The 18,078-nt window shown below is 39.5% G+C and overlaps 1 protein-coding gene across 7 annotated transcripts in view; it reads right to left on the bottom strand.

The window, feature by feature from the left end:
- CSNK1G3 (casein kinase 1 gamma 3) overlaps window positions 1-18,046 on the bottom strand; it is a 165,092-nt gene extending 147,046 nt beyond the window's left edge. For 3 of the 7 annotated variants that reach the window (XM_084629406.1, XM_084629412.1, XM_084629408.1), the window contains exon 1: window positions 17,730-18,044. The gene's annotated coding sequence lies outside the window, so the exon portion shown is untranslated. Of the gene's footprint in view, window positions 1-17,019; window positions 17,291-17,729 lie in introns of those variants that run through there. The other 4 variants (XM_084629411.1, XM_084629409.1, XM_084629410.1 and 1 more) reach the window with 4 other exon arrangements.
- Between the last annotated feature and the right edge of the window lie 32 nt (window positions 18,047-18,078).

Raw genomic sequence — 18,078 nt, 5'->3', positions numbered from 1 at the left:
CCATTTCCCATAGCTCTATTAGCCGTGAAGGATAAGGATTAAAAAGGTAGTGAAAACTTCATATTCTAGTTACAAAAATTAGATATGACAATACCTAAATTACAAAAGTGAGCTTACAAAACAGATCTACTGTCACTTCAGAACAAAACTACACTAAACTGAAGTATTATACCCACTACAGATAACTCAAATTACTTTTTCAATAAACATGGATATAAATCACTCAAGAATATGGTGATCTACAAGCAGTCAGTCATTTAAAAGTTCTTAATTTCTGCAAATCAAAAGAAATCACATTCAGTTACTGTACATGATGAACACCACAACCAAAACACAGTAAAAGGAACTTTCAGCACACAGTGATTTAATGCTCATAATTTCCCCTTATAGGTCATTGACATACATCTTCACTGTTATTACTCCTGCTTGGTACATTCCCCCACTTGCGTGCATACATGTCATTGTATGGAAGATGAGTATGTAGGCAGTCTATAGAAATATCATGAAGGTGATATTTTCTTAATGAGTGCTGCATTTAAGATTTTGTTAACCATCTCATCTTTGTGTGTGTGTGTGTAGTATTGATAACGAAAAACATAAGCAATACGGCAAAACAGGCAATGGGCAATAAGAACCACAGGAGAACAGAGGTAAGGTTATGATACAATAGCCTTCAATTTCATAATCACACAGTATTTCATAACTCCCATTCAATGCTTTGGTGACATATACAATCTTTAAAAGCTAAACAAAAGCAAAGAGTGCCAATGTCCAAAAAGATAGAGACTTCTACATCACCAACAAGGAAAAAGAAACACTCTCCCATCCACCCAAGATGCTCTTTTCTAGCAAAAATGAAGGTATGTTGCTGGAAACTGAGTAGCCAATTTTACAACCCTGGGGAGTTTCTATACAACAACAAGAATGGCAGATTCCTATCCTCTTGTGGATCCTTAATGAAGTCAGTGGAGTCCATGCAAGAACAAAGCTTCACCCCTGCAGTCAATTTCAGGATTGGGGTCTAACAGTTGTCAGAAAAAGCTGGTAGTTGAACCACCAAGAGAAGCTTACATTATATTACAGGGAATAACACAATAGCCCACCCAGAACAAACACCTTCAGGCCATGTCTAGACCAGAAAAAATAGGTCATGTCTTAAAAAAAAATTAGTTAAAATGTGTTAAATGCCAATGCAGACTAGGTGAAGCCTAGGGCTGACCATGACTAGTAACATTTTTAATGTTAGTAAAATTTCAAATCCTGTCTACACTAGTGTTAAAAAAAAAACAGGTTTTCTAACACAATTTACACAGAGTGGTAGCCACATTATTTTTTCATGTTCTCTGTGTGTATTATATATATATATATAATCTTCCTACTGTATTTTCCACTGCATGCATCCGATGAAGAGGGCTTTAGCCCACGAAAGCTTATGCCCAAATAAATTGGTTTCTCAAATTGCCACAAGTACTCCTCATTTTTTTTGCTAACACAATTTAGGCAACCAACATTTTTCATCCATACATAGCTTTAGATAGTTGCTACTGCAGCGTTAGAACTTTGATTTTGCACAACAGCATGGATCCAATAATGGAGAACAGTTTTAGTGACTAACTTCAGAGAATGCTAATATTTCTTCAAATTTGCAGATCACCTTTAGTATAAAGGTTACTTGATCCTTGCTAATGCACTTTCAGTTTAAACTTGAATAAAATACTATTAAAAACATTAAGACTGAAAACCAAAACATTGCAGAATAAGTGACGAAGTTAAAACGAAACATGTAAATCTTAATTGCTTCGTTGGGAATAAGCATTACCATATAGTTTAATTACATGATAACATACTACTACTCCTCATACTACGATAATACACAATTTTCCTATAAATTTACAGGATCTAGTAAAATGAGAATTGGAGAAGCCAATGAAATTGAAACTAGTTTCACACAGTAAATTTTAATTTGTCCTCAGTAAACATATTTCAACGTTTCTCTTCTACAGACTTCCAGGAGCCTTCCCTCAGCACCTTTCTAGGTGCATGTGGAATTAAGCACCTCCTGAACAGGCCTTGTTTCAGGTAAAGTGCACTTCAGTGCACTTTTTAAATATGCATCTACCTCAGCTATGCATACAAGTGCACCACTTCCTCTCAGATCATTAGGAGCTTACTGAGAAAATCCTTTTCACAACCTAACAGCCATTTTCACCATATGTCTGCAAAATCAAACCAAATTTCCATATGAACACAGACTTGTCAAGGACAGCATCAATACCAAATTTAAACTTTCTAATTCATACTGTAGAGCTGTTCAAAACCACATCATCGGATTGTTTATTATACGGAAAGTATTTGGCCCTTGCTATCCTAACTCAAAGATCAATGAAGCGTTTTTCCTCAAGCTTACCATGAGAATTTCCGTGCAGGCACAGGCCAACCCTGGAAAATTTCAACACAATAGATGAAAGCTTCAGAATTAAAATTAACCAAAAACAGAATTTAGAACTGAAATGCTTAATTATGTAAGCTTTCTAACAACTTTTGTGATGAGACCAAACTACCAGAAGGGAGTTCTAAAATCAGCGTCAGTCACCTTAAGCTGTTGCTCACGAAAGCTTATGCTCAAATAAATTGGTTAGTCTCTAAGGTCACTAGTACTCCTTTTCCTTTTTGTGAATACAGATTAACACGGCTGCTACTCTGAAACCTTAACTCATCCTACTACATCTACATGCAACATAGACTCTATATTCTTATGTCACATCCCTGAACTAAGAATAATTTCCTGTAGTTTGTACAAAAAGCCTACAAGTGCACACTTAGGGCCAGATTCTACAAACACTTATGGACAAAAAATAACTTTATTCACAGGAGCAGCCCCACTGAAATCCACTGGTCCACTTGCATGAGAAAGTTATTCACCTGAATAAGTACTGCAGAATTAAGCCTTTTTAAAAAAAATTATACACTTCCAAGGCACAGACTATTTCATCTGCCAACCCACATAAATTTACATAATTTAATCCAAAATTACATTTAAAGTCCTCCAACACTTAATTGCCGTACATAATGTTTTCTAAATATATAATTAGTTCAAATTTTCAGAAACACATTTATTCTATTCTATGCGCCCTTTGTGCAGAAAAAAATTGTCAGTAAACTATATAATAAAAGAAAGTTTATTTAAACACTGAGGTCTGTTGAGAGAAGAAAGTTGCAACAGTTTAAGGAGTGATTTTACACTGATTTAGTTAAACTTGTGCAAACCCCTTTGTGGACATGGTTTAAGCTAAACTAAAATACCCAATTCCTAATCACTTTAAACTGAACAGGTTTAAAGCCAAAACAGGCGTGCACACAGACTTTTGCATTAGTTTAAAACCTCATTTTTAGTTAAATCATTGCAACATTCTCATGTCAAGATCTAAAGTTAAAACTTAGAAATTCAGAGATCTACCAAAGCCCAATTTTAGTATCCCAATTTGTCATGCCTAACTTTTTCCTTTTTAACATAGTATTTTCTGATCGTCAATGATACACTGTCTCCTCTGAATTCTTTAATTGTTGCAGTGCAGGTCAAAGTTAAAACAACATTAAAGGCCAGCTCCACCACCCCTTTTACTCGACACAGCCCTATATCTGAAAATATCAGAAGCAACATAAAAACTAGGATCCCAATACACCAAAGCCAATCATTTTCTCCAATGTCAGAAAAGGCACCTCTCTCTCAAACAGGTTATAATGTCCAATGCCAAGTGAAAGTTAATGCTGAGTTAGCCAATACTACATAATGGATGCTCCATTTTCTTATAATGGTCACTGTACTACCAGTGTCATTACACAGCAAAGCAAATTAAAGTGTCTAGAACATCACATTAAAAAACTCTGCTTAAAAAAACCGCAAACTTGCAAAAATCAAACACTCAGGTTAGGAAGTGTAAAATGGGATTACCACCAGCTTCTACAGTACTTTTTTCACAAGTATGTTGGGAGGAGACAATCATTACTGTCTGAAATTCTGATACCATGATGAGCATCACAGAGAAGTCCACAAGGAAATTAATAATTCTGTGTTCCACGTAGGGTTTGGATGGTGTGAGGTAAATAAAACACGGGGCCACACACGTAATTGTGATGACAAAATAATATATTTCTACCCATTCAGTGAACACTGGCCATCCTGGGTACTGAATGAGCTGTGTGGATCCTGTGGGGAAAAAATAGCACATGATCATGTAATCAGAGATCTTACCATCATGCATAGGAACAAGAGGACCAAAACTTAAAAGTTGCATGGGAAACCTTAATGTTGGCTTTCCCAACTTTTGAGTGCTTGACTTTGCAACCTTGCTATTCTTTGAATGTAGAGTGTCTGGCATTTTGTTTTTCAGTAATTCCTACATTTTTGGGAAGCAATCTGAAAAAAATCCCATCCGTGAATTTACACATGCCCCTCACATGGATCATCAACAGTGATGGTACCTTGACAGACCTCTACCAGTTAAGCTAACAGTACAGTTGAAGGGTATTATGCTCTATGAGGACCAGCCTCTAGGAGAGGAGACGCTTAACCAGTGTGTTTTACTGCTATTTACTGTCAGCAAAGGAATACTGGGACTCAAACTCTGGGTTCTACAGTAGACCCTCAAAGATACAAACACGAGAGTTACAGACTGACTGGTGAACCAGACACCACGTGAAACTGGAAGTAACCAATCAGGCAGTAGCGGAGACCCAAAAAAAAAAAAAAAAAGGCAAATATTGTACTGTGCCTGTATTCCATACTCACACCCCTGGCACCCTCTTACAGCCAGGAAGTGAAGATGCTGAGATTCGCAGGCAAAGCTGTGAGCCCCTGCTGCCAGCCCAAGGCAGCTGGAGCAGGAGCTGCGCTACTTTCTTGTAAATCATGGGTGCTGTTTTCACATACACACCCCGCCTCCAGCTGAGGAGGCGTGCAGCGCTGTTCTCACACACACACACACAAGCCAGGAGGGAGACGTGTTGTTTTCACCACCACCCCCCCACCTCAGCTGGGAGGGGGACACAAGCTTGCCCAGGCCGGGGAAAGAAGCTGCCTGCAAGGAAGCTGCCTACCTGGAGTGTGAACTGCTGGAGCCGGAACTGCATTTTGTTCAGTTACGAACAACCTCCTTTCCCAAGGTGTCCGTAACGCTGAGGTTCTACTGTATTCCAGATTCGGGCAGGGAGTTCTCTAATAGTTACATACCCTTCTGTTCCCATTCCAACAGCCTTCCCCTCTCCTAAACATGTTCCCACTGCACCTTTGTCCCCAGCACTGACAGTAAAGGACAGAGTCTCCCTCCTCTCAATTCCAGTGCTTAGTGCCCCAGAGTTCCCCAACACCCTGGAAGCAATTGCAGAAAACATCTTGCTCAGCTCTAGAACTCTGGACTGGGGCATGCTCAATGTATATTGGATCTTTACAGAATTTAGCTGCCAAACTCTAAGAAGCCTCTACTAAGCATGTACAAGTAGAAATATTCTTAAAACTCATCCAAATGTGGGAGGATTTTCATGGACCAGCAAGAGGCACCTCCTAAATGTGGGCTTTTTCATGTCAAGTTTCCAGTCCCTGCTTCAAAGCAGGGAGGTGCTAGAACTTCTCAATAAAACAGATGAGAGGTTCTGGTTTTTTTTAAAACTGTGACGAACCATGTACTTTCCCCTCAACTCACTCTCAGAGATAGCTCAATTTGATTTTGCTGAAATTTCAAAAATCAGCCAGGCACCTGGCATAGAAAGTTTAAGTCCAAACAGACAAAGCAACTGAAAACAGGCACTGACAATGGAAAGTGTTAGGCAATCTTAACTACAGGCATTGCTCCTCTGCCTACGATGAAAGGACCAGCAGAAAAAACGTGACTGATACACAACATTACAGGAAAAAAGCTGACAGAGTGAACTTCAAGTGAACTATAATTATCAGTTTCTGATGTCAAACAAGCAGCATGAAAGTCAAATGGATCTTGACGTTATAAGAATCTCCAAGATCAGGGTGGATTTGATTTAAATCAAACTGATTTAAATCATGATCTAAATCACTAGTCAGAAAGACATTTAATCATGGATTTCCACATAAAAGTGCATTCTTGTTGGTTGTTACAACCATAATACATATTCCTCACAGCTCAGAGATAGATGTAAGTTTCATTTTTAGAAGGTACACACTATACATTTTTGAAGTGATTTATTTTGAAAACTTTTCAGATTAGTTTTACAGCTATATTAGAAAATGAAAGATTGTTTGGTTATTTCATTTACCAAAAGTAATTGAAGCAGATATTTATGAAGTCTTTGAAAGATGAACTATCATAAATATTTGGAGGATTTTCTTGCCATGTTGCATTAGGAGAAGATCACCACCAGACAGACATTTAAAATTGTTTTATTTAACTAAAGCAAAAATATTATGTAGTCTGGATTTTTTTTTCCTTCAACAGCAAACATAATATTTTAACAAAACAAGCACATAAATTTTTGAATTTAGTTAAATGTTCAAGTATCTTAAAATCAGGTATGTTTTTTTTTAAATTGTTTTTAACTAAAATAGTTAAATGAAATATTTTAAAAAAAAATTAAAATCAACTATGTCAGCCAGGTCAACATGAGAAACTTAAAATATTGGCTTCTGCAGTTAACTCAGTCGTCTTCATCTTCATTTTCCAGTTTGTTCATAATCTGGAAAAGAAAAACAAACTTTTCTGCTTTTTCAGGTCCCAAATGATTTCTCAATTTGGAATGAATTAGTCCAAAGGAAGAAAATATTCTTTCTACACCAGCAGAAGAAGCTACTGCTGTTAAAAGTGAGATTATCACTTCAACAGTCTCTGAATCCAAGTGCCGAAGTGACTTCCACCAGTTTACTGGTGACTTTCTTTAAAACATCATCAGCAAATATATATTTCTTGAATGGTTCTTATTCCCAAACTGGGTCTCTTTTACGGCCTGCTGCCATTATAAATTTTCCCTTCTAATGAGAGAATGGTATGATAGATCTCAAATCAATGAAGGCTACACTCAGAAAGACCTCAAGACTTCTGGAATAAGCTGCTCCAACAGTTTCACTTTTGTTTCTACTACCTGTCCCTTCCTTCTCACATTTATCTGCAGACTTCTTCTCCTTGTCCATATCTATTCTGCCCCCAACCATCTTCTATTCATTGAACTTTTTGAAACTTTGTACTTTGAGAGAGAGATAAGAGATTGACTCTGTGCACACAAATTTGCAGAGGGACCAAGGGTTGAGGTCTGTTATTTCTCACCTCTATAAATTATTTATTTAAAAACCATTTTTACTGTTAACAAGTATGTTATCTCTAGAGACACAAATCCACAGTTTGAGAACTGCGAAATTAAGCATCTCTGATGGTATCTTCTAGACTGAGCACTGAGTCCCATTGGGTGGGTAGATAGAAAGATTAACATAAATAATCTACACAGAAGCCCCTGGAACCCCATAAAATTGGGTCCCTAATCCATGAACTATTGGGACTCATTTCCAAAACTTTTCTTAAACATTACATGAATATATTGTCTCATACTATAGAATTAGAATTTATAATCCCTATTCCATGATCAGATCTCTTTGTGCTATAATGTATCTTAATTAAAACTATCTTTAGATTGTTTTCCTCAAAAAGCATTTTATCCAAAAAATCCAAACAATTTAAATAAAAAATTCCTATTTTTTTAAACCACTGATTTTTATCCACCCCGTCCAAGATGCATCTTCAGTCACAGCTTACTTATTTTAATTACGTATATGCTACCAACAGCACCAACAGCTGAACATCCCAACTGCTATCACAGAGTCTTCCACTCTTGCAACTCTAACCCCAGACCTTGAAATACTCAAAACACTTCTGTTATAACCTATTTGCATCAGAATGTCACACTTTGCAGTAGCTCCTACATTTAAACCTTTTTATATTAAAAGATTATGCAAAATAAACCTAATTAACTTTAGTAAAACAGTAAAATGTAAAAGGAATCACTGGCACCAATTAAGCAAGCCAGAATCCTCCTTTATTTTAGCCAATTAGTCACTCAATGTATGAGAACCTTCTGAACATTCCATTTCAAAAGAACCCAGCATTACTGATGAGTGACTGGTCCTCTGCTGTTGAAGTCAACTGAAATCTTTCCACTGACTTCAGCAGGTTTTCGATCAGGCCCTAAAACAAGCACACAAGTTCTTTGCTGAATCAGGGCCTAAAACCGTTCTCTCACCTTCTCTTTCTAAAGTGTTAGGAACTTGTATTAAACTGAACTACAAGAGTAAATGTGAACTAAGCTTTTTTTTTTTTTTTTTTTTTTTTTTTTTTACACACACTAACACTGCCAATGTAAAGTCCTGATCCCACTGAAAACAAAGGGAATTTTGCCACTGGCTTCAATAGGATCAGGTTTTCACACAAAACGTCCACCGATTTTAAGGAAAAACAAACTGAGCTTCAAAAAACCAGTTACAACTTTGTACATTTCCTCTATATTTGAGACTAATTAAACAAAAATTAAACCTGGTCATAAATTACATATCCTTTTCTTGATCAACAAAAAAATTCAAATGCAACCTAAACAGCTCAGAACTAGAGACTAAAAGGTTTTTAAGTCCCAAAAGGGTATCACAAGTTACATTTTAAAAAATGATAGCTAAGATCATCAAGTTAAAACTTACCAAAAAAAGCTTAGGAAGACAGACTTAATGTTTACCCTACCTTGTTTTTACTTCATCTATTTATGAATTCTTTTGTGTTTATTCGCAAAAAGAAAAGGAGTACTTGTGGCACCTTAGAGACTAACCAATTTATTTGAGCATAAGCTTTCGTGAGCTACAGCTCACTTCATCAGATGCATATCGTGGAAACTGCAGCAGACTTTATATATACACAGAGAATATGAACCAATACCTCCTCCCACCCCACTGTCCTGCTGGTAATAGCTTATCTAAAGTGATCATCAGGTGGGCCATTTCCAGCACAAATCCAGGTTTTCTCACCCTCCACCCCCCCACACAAATTCACTCTCCTGCTGGTGATAGCCCATCCAAAGTGACAACTTTTTACACAATGTGCATGACAATCAAGTTGGGCTATTTCCTGCACAAATCCAGGTTCTCTCACATCCCCCCACCCCCATACACACACAAACTCACTCTCCTGCTGGTAATAGCTCATCCAAACTGACCACTCTTCAAGTTTAAATCCAAGTTAAACCAGAACATCTGGGGGGGGGGGGGGGGGTAGGAAAAAACAGGAGGAAACAGGCTACCTTGCATAATGACTTAGCCACTCCAAGTCTCTATTTAAGCCTAAATTAATAGTATCCAATTTGCAAATGAATTCCAATTCAGCAGTTTCTCGCAGGAGTCTGGATTTGTAGTTTTTTTGTTTTAAGATAGCGACCTTCATGTCTGTGATTGTGTGACCAGAGAGATTGAAGTGTTCTCTGACTGGTTTATGAATGTTATAATTCTTGACATCTGATTTGTGTCCATTTATTCTTTTACGTAGAGACTGTCCAGTTTGACCAATGTACATGGCAGAGGGGCATTGCTGGCACATGATGGCATATATCACATTGGTGGATGTGCAGGTGAACGAGCCTCTGATAGCGTGGCTGATGTTATTAGGCCCTGTGATGGTTTCCCCTGAATAGATATGTGGGCACAATTGGCAACGGGCTTTGTTGCAAGGATAAGTTCCTGGGTTAGTGGTTCTGTTGTGTGGTATGTGGTTGTTGGTGAGTATTTGCTTCAGGTTGCGGGGCTGTCTGTAGGCAAGGACTGGCCTGTCTCCCAAGATTTGTGAGAGTGTTGGGTCATCCTTTAGGATAGGTTGTAGATCCTTAATAATGCATTGGAGGGGTTTTAGGGGGGGCTGAAGGTGACGGCTAGTGGCATTCTGTTATTTTCTTTGTTAGGCCTGTCCTGTAGTAGGTAACTTCTGGGAACTCTTCTGGCTCTATCAATCTGTTTCTTTACTTCTGCAGGTGGGTATTGTAGTTGTAAGAAAGCTTGACAGAGATCTTGTAGGTGTTTGTCTCTGTCTGAGGGGTTGGAGCAAATGCGGTTGTATCGCAGAGCTTGGCTGTAGACGATGGATCGTGTGGTGTGGTCAGGGTGAAAGCTGGAGGCATGCAGGTAGGAATAGCGGTCAGTAGGTTTCCGGTATAGGGTGGTGTTTATGTGACCATTGTTTATTAGCACTGTAGTGTCCAGGAAGTGGATCTCTTGTGTGGACTGCACCAGGCTGAGGTTGGTGGTGGGATGGAAATTGTTGAAATCATGGTGGAATTCCTCAAGGGCTTCTTTTCCATGGGTCCAGATGATGAAGATGTCATCAATATAGCGCGAGTAGGGGCTTTTGGGGACGAGAGCTGAGGAAGCGTTGTTCTAAATCAGCCATAAAAATGTTGGCATACTGTGGGGCCATGCGGGTACCCATAGCAGTGCCGCTGATCTGAAGGTATACATTGTCCCCAAATGTGAAGTAGTTATGGGTAAGGACAAAGTCACAAAGTTCAGCCACCAGGTTAGCCGTGACATTATCGGGGATAGTGTTCTTGACGGCTTGTAGTCCATCTTGTGTGGAATGTTGGTGTAGAGGGCTTCTCTATCCATAGTGGCCAGGATGGTGTTATCAGGAAGATCACCGATGGATTGAAGTTTCCTCAGGAAGTCAGTGGCGTCTCGAAGGTAGCTGGGAGTGCTGGTAGCGTAGGGCCTGAGGAGGGAGTCTACATAGCCAGACAATCCTGCTGTCAGGGTGCCAATGCCTGAGATGATGGGGCGCCCAGGATTTCCAGGTTTATGGATCTTGGGTAGTAGATAGAATATCCCAGGTCGGGATTCCAGGGGTGTGTCTGTGCGGATTTGATCTTGTGCTTTTTCAGGAAGTTTCTTGAGCAAATGCTGTAGTTGCTTTTGGTAACTCTCAGTGGGATCAGAGGGTAATGGCTTGTAGAAACTCGTGTTGGAGAGCTGCCGAGCAGCCTCTTGTTCATATTTCGACCTATTCATGATGACAACAGCACCTCCTTTGTCAGCCTTTTTGATTATGATGTCAGAGTTGTTTCTGAGGCTGTGGATGGCATTGCGTTCCGCATGGCTGAGGTTATGGGGCAAGTGATGCTGCTTTTAATGAAGTTCTCCCCCACCCCCCATGTGAAAACCTGGATTTGTGCTGGAAATGGCCCATCTTGATTATCATACACATTGTAAGGAGAGTGATCACTTTAGATAAGCTATTAGCAGCAGGAGAGTGGGATGGGAGGAGGTATTTTTTCATGCTTTGTGTGTATATAAAAAGATCTTCTACACTTTCCACAGTATGCATCCGATGAAGTGAGCTGTAGCTCACGAAAGCTTATGCTCAAATAAATTGGTTAGTCTCTAAGGTGCCACAAGTACTCCTTTTCTTTTTGCGAATACAGACTAACAAGGCTGTTACTCTGAAACCTGCCTTTGTGTTTATTAGTATTATTTATTGTTATACCATACCTGTAAATCCAAGTTGTATTATTTATTATCAAAAGCCAGGGATGGACAGATCTTAACTTATCACGTCTGGAAACAAATACAAAATATAATTAGTGTTCGGGATCCTTACTCTCTACTGTGATACATGAGTTTTAACCAGATCAGCTATCAAACCTCAGACCTGCCCAAGGATAGAATATTTCCAGAACTCGAACCAGAGTAGTTGAATGAGGAAATCTTACATTTGAAGAGAAAGAAAAAGGCGATTTTGCAGCAGATCATTAAAATCAAAAACTTATACCTATTTGAAAGCTATTTAGAATATTAGTGACAAATAAGAATGTTTAGTGGTCAGTGCATAGGCGAGGCAGTCAAAGGCACAAAATACACTATCATGCAGATTCAGCAATTTTTCAGATTTGGTGAAATCTGATGTGAATATTGTTGGATCATATTAAAGAAGTTCTGTATTAAAATCACAAATGAGTTTGATTCCCCAGAGTTTAAATTCCAGGGTATTACTAATTAAGAGGTCTCTTGGTTTTTGGTACTGTTTCTCTCCCTCTATGTGTGAAACTTGCAAGCTGCTAATTGTGTTAGTACATTCTAAGACAGAGTCTGTTCTCAAAGCAATTCACAGAGAGAGAGACTCAAAGCAATACTCTGTAACAACAGAAACAGCACCCAGAGACTCCCCACCCTTTTGTTGTATTAACAATTGTGATTAAAATAGAGATAGAGGATGTATGTGGATGGATGCTTGGTGTGGATAATAACTGAATGATCAGGGAGGTGCCAGCCTAAGAATCCAGTGTCCATCGGCTGAAGAAGGCGTCAAGTGGAAATAATCAGAGGATCCCCCCGGTGGGCAGACTGGAATCCACCCAACAGCCTCAAGAATGGGAGAACCAAAGAACAAGATAACATCTTGGAGCCGTCAGGAATGTGCTATCTGCTGATTGATTCAGCAACAGCATGATGAAGCAATTCCCATAGACTGGCATAGGAAGAAATTCCTATAAAAATAGACTCTAAAAAGTGAGAACTTTGGGGTCTGATTCTGCAAACCAACTTCCAGGAGCATCAGATGAGCATCTGACAAGGCCCTGCTCCCTCCTCATGTCCAGGCCACCTGGCCAGTGGCTTGGCATGAGCAACTCTAAGGCTGGTAACTATGATAACAACCTTGCAGAACGTGTGTGTGTGGGTGTGTATGTGTGTGTGTGTGTGTGTTTGTATGAATGAATGTGTGAATAAATATGAGATTGAATGGAATGTTATAGCTATAACTAACTGCTTACTATGATTCTTTCTGTATTCACAATAAATGTGATATTTTGCCTTTTTCCCTTTAATAAGATCCTGCTGGTTTTTATTTTATTGGTAAAACATTTGGATATCCTCAATATATTTGAAAATCAATAATGGCATGGGGTGAAAAAAGTTTTATCATCATTTCAGCTTGTCAGCATCTTCATGCCTGACAGCACCATGATTCAGTTATTAAGGTCACCAAATGAGTACCCCATCACAAGTTCTGTCATTTTTAAATGTTTTATACAATTATTTAAAAAGCTATTGGTATCAAAAAATACTTCATATCCTTCCACACGTAAAGTCAAGCTGTCTTCATTACCACAAGTTCACTGCACAGCCCTCAAAGGAAAATTTTAACTAACAGCTTAAAAAAAATTAAGTTAATTAAAAACTTTTTCATACATAATGTTTTGATTTTATGAAGTGATATTTATTAACCTAAAAGACCAGGAAACAAGTGCTTTATACCCAGGACAAAGTGTATTCCATGACTGCAAAGCTACAAAATTTGCTACAGAATCTGCCTGTTCCTGAAGCTGTACAGTAGATTCTAAACTTTCATTTAAAAAATTACTCTAACCCTTGCAGTCTTACAGATATGAACCACATGAAAACTGTTTCATAGTTGTCTTCCTAAGCCTGCAGACAGCCTGAAGCAATGGCTCTGAAAGATTGAATTGCAATCACCACCAGCTTCTGATTAAATTCCCTCCTGTTTCCCCAAATGTGGAATCCCCACCATCACTCCCCATTCACATTGGTTTGAGGCTCAACAAGTGAAAATCTGTGAAATACAGCAGCGCATAAAACTGAAAAGCTTCAAATGTTGGATGGAGAACTGATGGACAAAGGTTAGTAGGCAAACAGTAGGAGAGGCAGTCACTGGAGCATGAAAAAAGCAGCTGTGTCATATGAATTTAACTACCACACTCAGTATGTGAATTTTCTAACACAGTTACAATGTTTAAATATCCTCCCTGCAACCTATGCCATAAAGCTCACTGTGCTATCATCAACTGATGTGCAGGTTCAAGTAAAGACAATTCTCTGACCCATTATTCATCTGCTTTTATAAAGCTTCCTTTTGTTTCTATTCCTTTACAATGAAAGCTATCGCCTAAACATAGGGCAGCAAACGAACTCTAGCAGTATCAGTGGCTAAATGCACCCGCGTGTGTTGTTTTTTTTTATGGTACAATACTGAAGATGGATATTTATATACATCAAATAGCAGCTAGATCTGGAAAGTATCTACAGTAGAACCTCTGAGTTACGAGCACCACGGAAACGAAGGTTGTGCATAACTTTGACCAAATGTTATGGTTGTTCTTTCAAAAATTTACAACCAAACACTAACTTAATACAGCTTTGAAACTTTACTATGCAGAAGAAAAATGCTGCTTTTAACCATCTTAATTTAAATCAAGCACAGTAAGATTCCTTGCCTTGACAAATCTTTTTAAATTTCCATTTTTTAGTAGTTTACATTTAACACAGTACTGTACTTGCTTTTGGGGGGGGAGGGGGTGCATCTCTGCTGCTGCCTGATTGCATATTTCCAATTCCAAATAAGGTGTGTGGTTGACTGGTCAGTTCATAACTGGTGTTTGTAACTCTGAGGTTCTACTGTACTTTGTATTGAAGATGACTGCCATTACCCACTGGTAACTATGCTGCTATGTCTCAATTTCTTGTATTATAAATTTTAACATTCACAAGATATATAATTTAAGCACATGCATATAGTGGCATTCTGTTTAAAAATACCCGGTAAAGGAATAAGTTTGCAAAAAAAATGTGTAATTATAGTGAAGACTTCTTTAAAAAAATATTTCAATACATAAAGAGATAAAATGCTGTTCATCTGACCTGGTAACATAATTAAGTAGGTAGATTAACAGATTTTATGCATATCAAAATTTTTCAATACCTGTTAAAGGTATTTTTGGTACAAAATAGTTATCCATTTACTTTTTGGATACCAATACACCATTTACCATTACAAAGATACAAAGCAGATGAGCCAAAAAAATCTGGCTCATCCATGTTTTTGAGTACTCAGCTCACAGTATTTTACTATTCACTATTAAAGCATTTGTCAATTGACTGGATGCTGAACTGAAGGTGTAAAGCATTTTGAGCTTCTGTAACAAACAGGAACTAAGATTGACAACAATACTGCAACAGAGATTGGTGTTTCCATTTTCCAGACGAGGAAATAGAGGCACTGAAGCTGGCTCAGACCAATGTAGAACCCATATATTCTGTCTACTAGCTCTGTACTTTAAACCACAAGCCCATCTTTCCAGACTACTTTCCTACTATCCTATTTCCACAGAGCTAAGATTTAATAGAGCCATTCATTTTAACTGAAGGAGAAAATATTAATAGATGTTTACTTAGGCTACCAATCCATTTACACACATGCTACAAAAATAAACATGTGACAATTAGCTGAATATTTGCCTCAATTTTTCACATTTAATAATCTGAGGAAAGCCAACTGCATACATCTCTAAAATCATAAGTAAATCAATAACAAAATGTGAAACATACACAAATATACACCTTAGACTGAATGAATTATAGATTGTCATCATTGCACCTCTCACTTTTGCTTGCTCTTGTAGTTTGGATTTGTGGTTTCCCAGCAATTTAACTATTAACATGCAAGACTCCCAGATTCATTGCAAACTTTGAGTTCCATCATGTCAATTTTGTTCTTCACATGGTTTGTGGTCACTCTTATAACTGCAATAGTAACTTTGTATCCCATTTCAAAATAACAGTTTAAAAAATAAAAATCAAAGTTAAATGATAAGAAACAGCTTAACTTTTTTTTTTTTTTTTGAGAAGTGTAAAACGGTCCTTTAAGTGGGAATGAACTACACTGTGCTACAACTTTTTTTTTTCCCATTAAACGCTACAGCTACCCCGCTAGAGGCGGGCATTTAAAATTATTAAACACCATTTTGCAACTGATCAGTATACTGTTCTTCAGCATAATTATTTCTGTAATTTGATACCTCTGGAAAATTTAGTAGGCAACAACTACCTCCACTTCGCTCTTCAACCTGGATGATCTACCCTTAATACACCTGGGTCCTAATAAACACATACTAATTCTGTGTGGCTCAAGACTTAAGAATTTTTTTAAACCAGGATATGATTCTGCAAAACAAGTTTGGGGCTGCTTCTTTTTTTAAAAGAAATACAAATAAAACACTTTGACCCCAGAACACCTAGATATTACAAGTTGGTTACAAATATCCCCTGGGGTTACTTAATCCAGTTATTTTCTAAAAATAAAGATGGATATTGCAACAATCCTATGTTTACAAATGCAAGCTTCCTCAATATGCTCTTAAGAATTTTTTTATGTTTTGGTATGTTGTACTGCCAAGATTAGAGAAAAACACTAACCATATTGCTCCTGCCAAAAGTTATTATGGGACAATCTAAGAAATAGTGAAACATGATCACAATGAATCAAATTAGCATTGTAGCAAGCAGATAATTGGACTGGCAAGAGGGCCTTTTTCCAAAGGTAAGTTTATTTTGTAGGAGAAGTGTTAAGTTGTCATCAAAAATCTGACCTGCAATTCTTCAAAATCAGGCAGATAAGTAGAAACTTGACTGCCCATGAATGTTTTCATCTTGGTCCAGCCCTAAAAATACTGACTCCCAAAACAAATATTTTTGAACATAGAACTCAAAGCATTAACATGGTACACGAGATCCGATTTATTCTGCTTTCTTATTCTTAAATGAACCAGCTAGGGTCATTTAAAAAGGTAGTCACTTTGAAATTAGAGGTTTTAAAAAAAAAATCAGTGAATTGAAAAAAAAACAAGTTCACAGAACCCCTGTTTACTAAAGTTAATGGAGACTTTTTAAAACATCAACACTAGCTCACTTGGACTCCTTTTACTGTACACTCAACACCCTAATATAATGTACTTAACACAGTCCTACAGACAGAAAATATTAACCTATTCCCACAAAAACAGATAATTTCTTGGATATTATTAGTTATCAGTAGTATGCAATGAATGATTAAAGTCATGAAAGGAAAAGTCAGTCAGTAATGCTTCTCTAATAGTAATAACAAACAGATTGGAGTTAGATGATATAGAATGACTTTTGCACCAAACAGTAAACAAAGCAAAAGTAGTACTGAGGTCTGACCACTCGATTACCTTATTACACCAAGCTGAGAAGGGCTACGCACAGCACAGGGCAGTGCCAGCAACAATAGCGATAAATTCCCCAGAGTTTTAAATCTGGATTCTGGTCTGTTGAGCTGTGTCCCTTCATGGATGAGATTAGACTCCCGATTCCCTTCTGGCTCAGGGAGTCAAGCCGAGATTCCCCCCACACACACGCCTCTTCCACGAGGACAGAGGTGTCTCTGTGTCATTTCCACCCTCGTGTAAGAGGAGCACTCAGGCACACAAACACAGCGCAGCAACACGCTGGGGGGTGCTTGTTGAGTCACAACCAGACGATCATGCCCTACTCCCTCCCACCCAAGAACACAGCCAACCTCCCTCACAGCGCCCGCATACGCACCCCCCCCCCGCCCGCCCGCCAGCCCGCCACACAATACACGCTCTCCACCCGGCCCCAGCTACCTCCTCGTCCGCAGCCTCCACCCGCCCTACCGAGGCGCTGCCCACGCCGAGCTTGTTTCCAAGCAAGCGCCCCACGTCACAGACACCGGGCGAGTCCCCCGATCGCAGCCCTCCGCTCGCTGCTTAGCCCACACGCCCGGCTCCCGTGCGCACACAGAACCTGCGACCCCGCCGCCCCGGCCACCCCCGCAGCCGCCTGGCTCCGAGCCGGGGAAGCGGCGCTGGCCTCGGGCGGCCGGCATGCGAGTCACACCCCGGGGCAGAGGGGCAGTTACCTCCCGGGCACTTGGGGCAGGAGACGCCGCCGCCGCCGCCGCTGCAGGGGGCGGAGAGAAGCCGGCTCTGGAGGCGCCGCTCCCAGGCGCCGAGAGCTCGCTGGGGCAGTCCGGACGGCGGCGAGTGCCCCCAGCGCGCTGACCCCTTCGGAGCCTGCCCGGCCGCCCTCCCCGCCTGCGGTGCGAGCAGAAAAAATGGGGTCAGAGGGGGAGGGCGCAGCCCGAGAGGGGTTCCGAGTCAGAGGGAAACGGCGGCGGAAACCGCCCCGGCTCTAGCTGCGGCGGCGACACACACACACACACACAGCGCACGCCCCTTCCCGCCCCGCCCGGCAGGCGGGGCTAACCG

Source organism: Lepidochelys olivacea (genome assembly GCF_965140295.1).
Source record: "Lepidochelys olivacea isolate rLepOli2 genome assembly, chromosome: 5".
NCBI classification, from domain to species: domain Eukaryota; kingdom Metazoa; phylum Chordata; order Testudines; family Cheloniidae; genus Lepidochelys; species Lepidochelys olivacea.
Note: the sequence above shows the minus strand (reverse complement) of the source record. Positions and strands in the feature narration are given on the sequence as shown.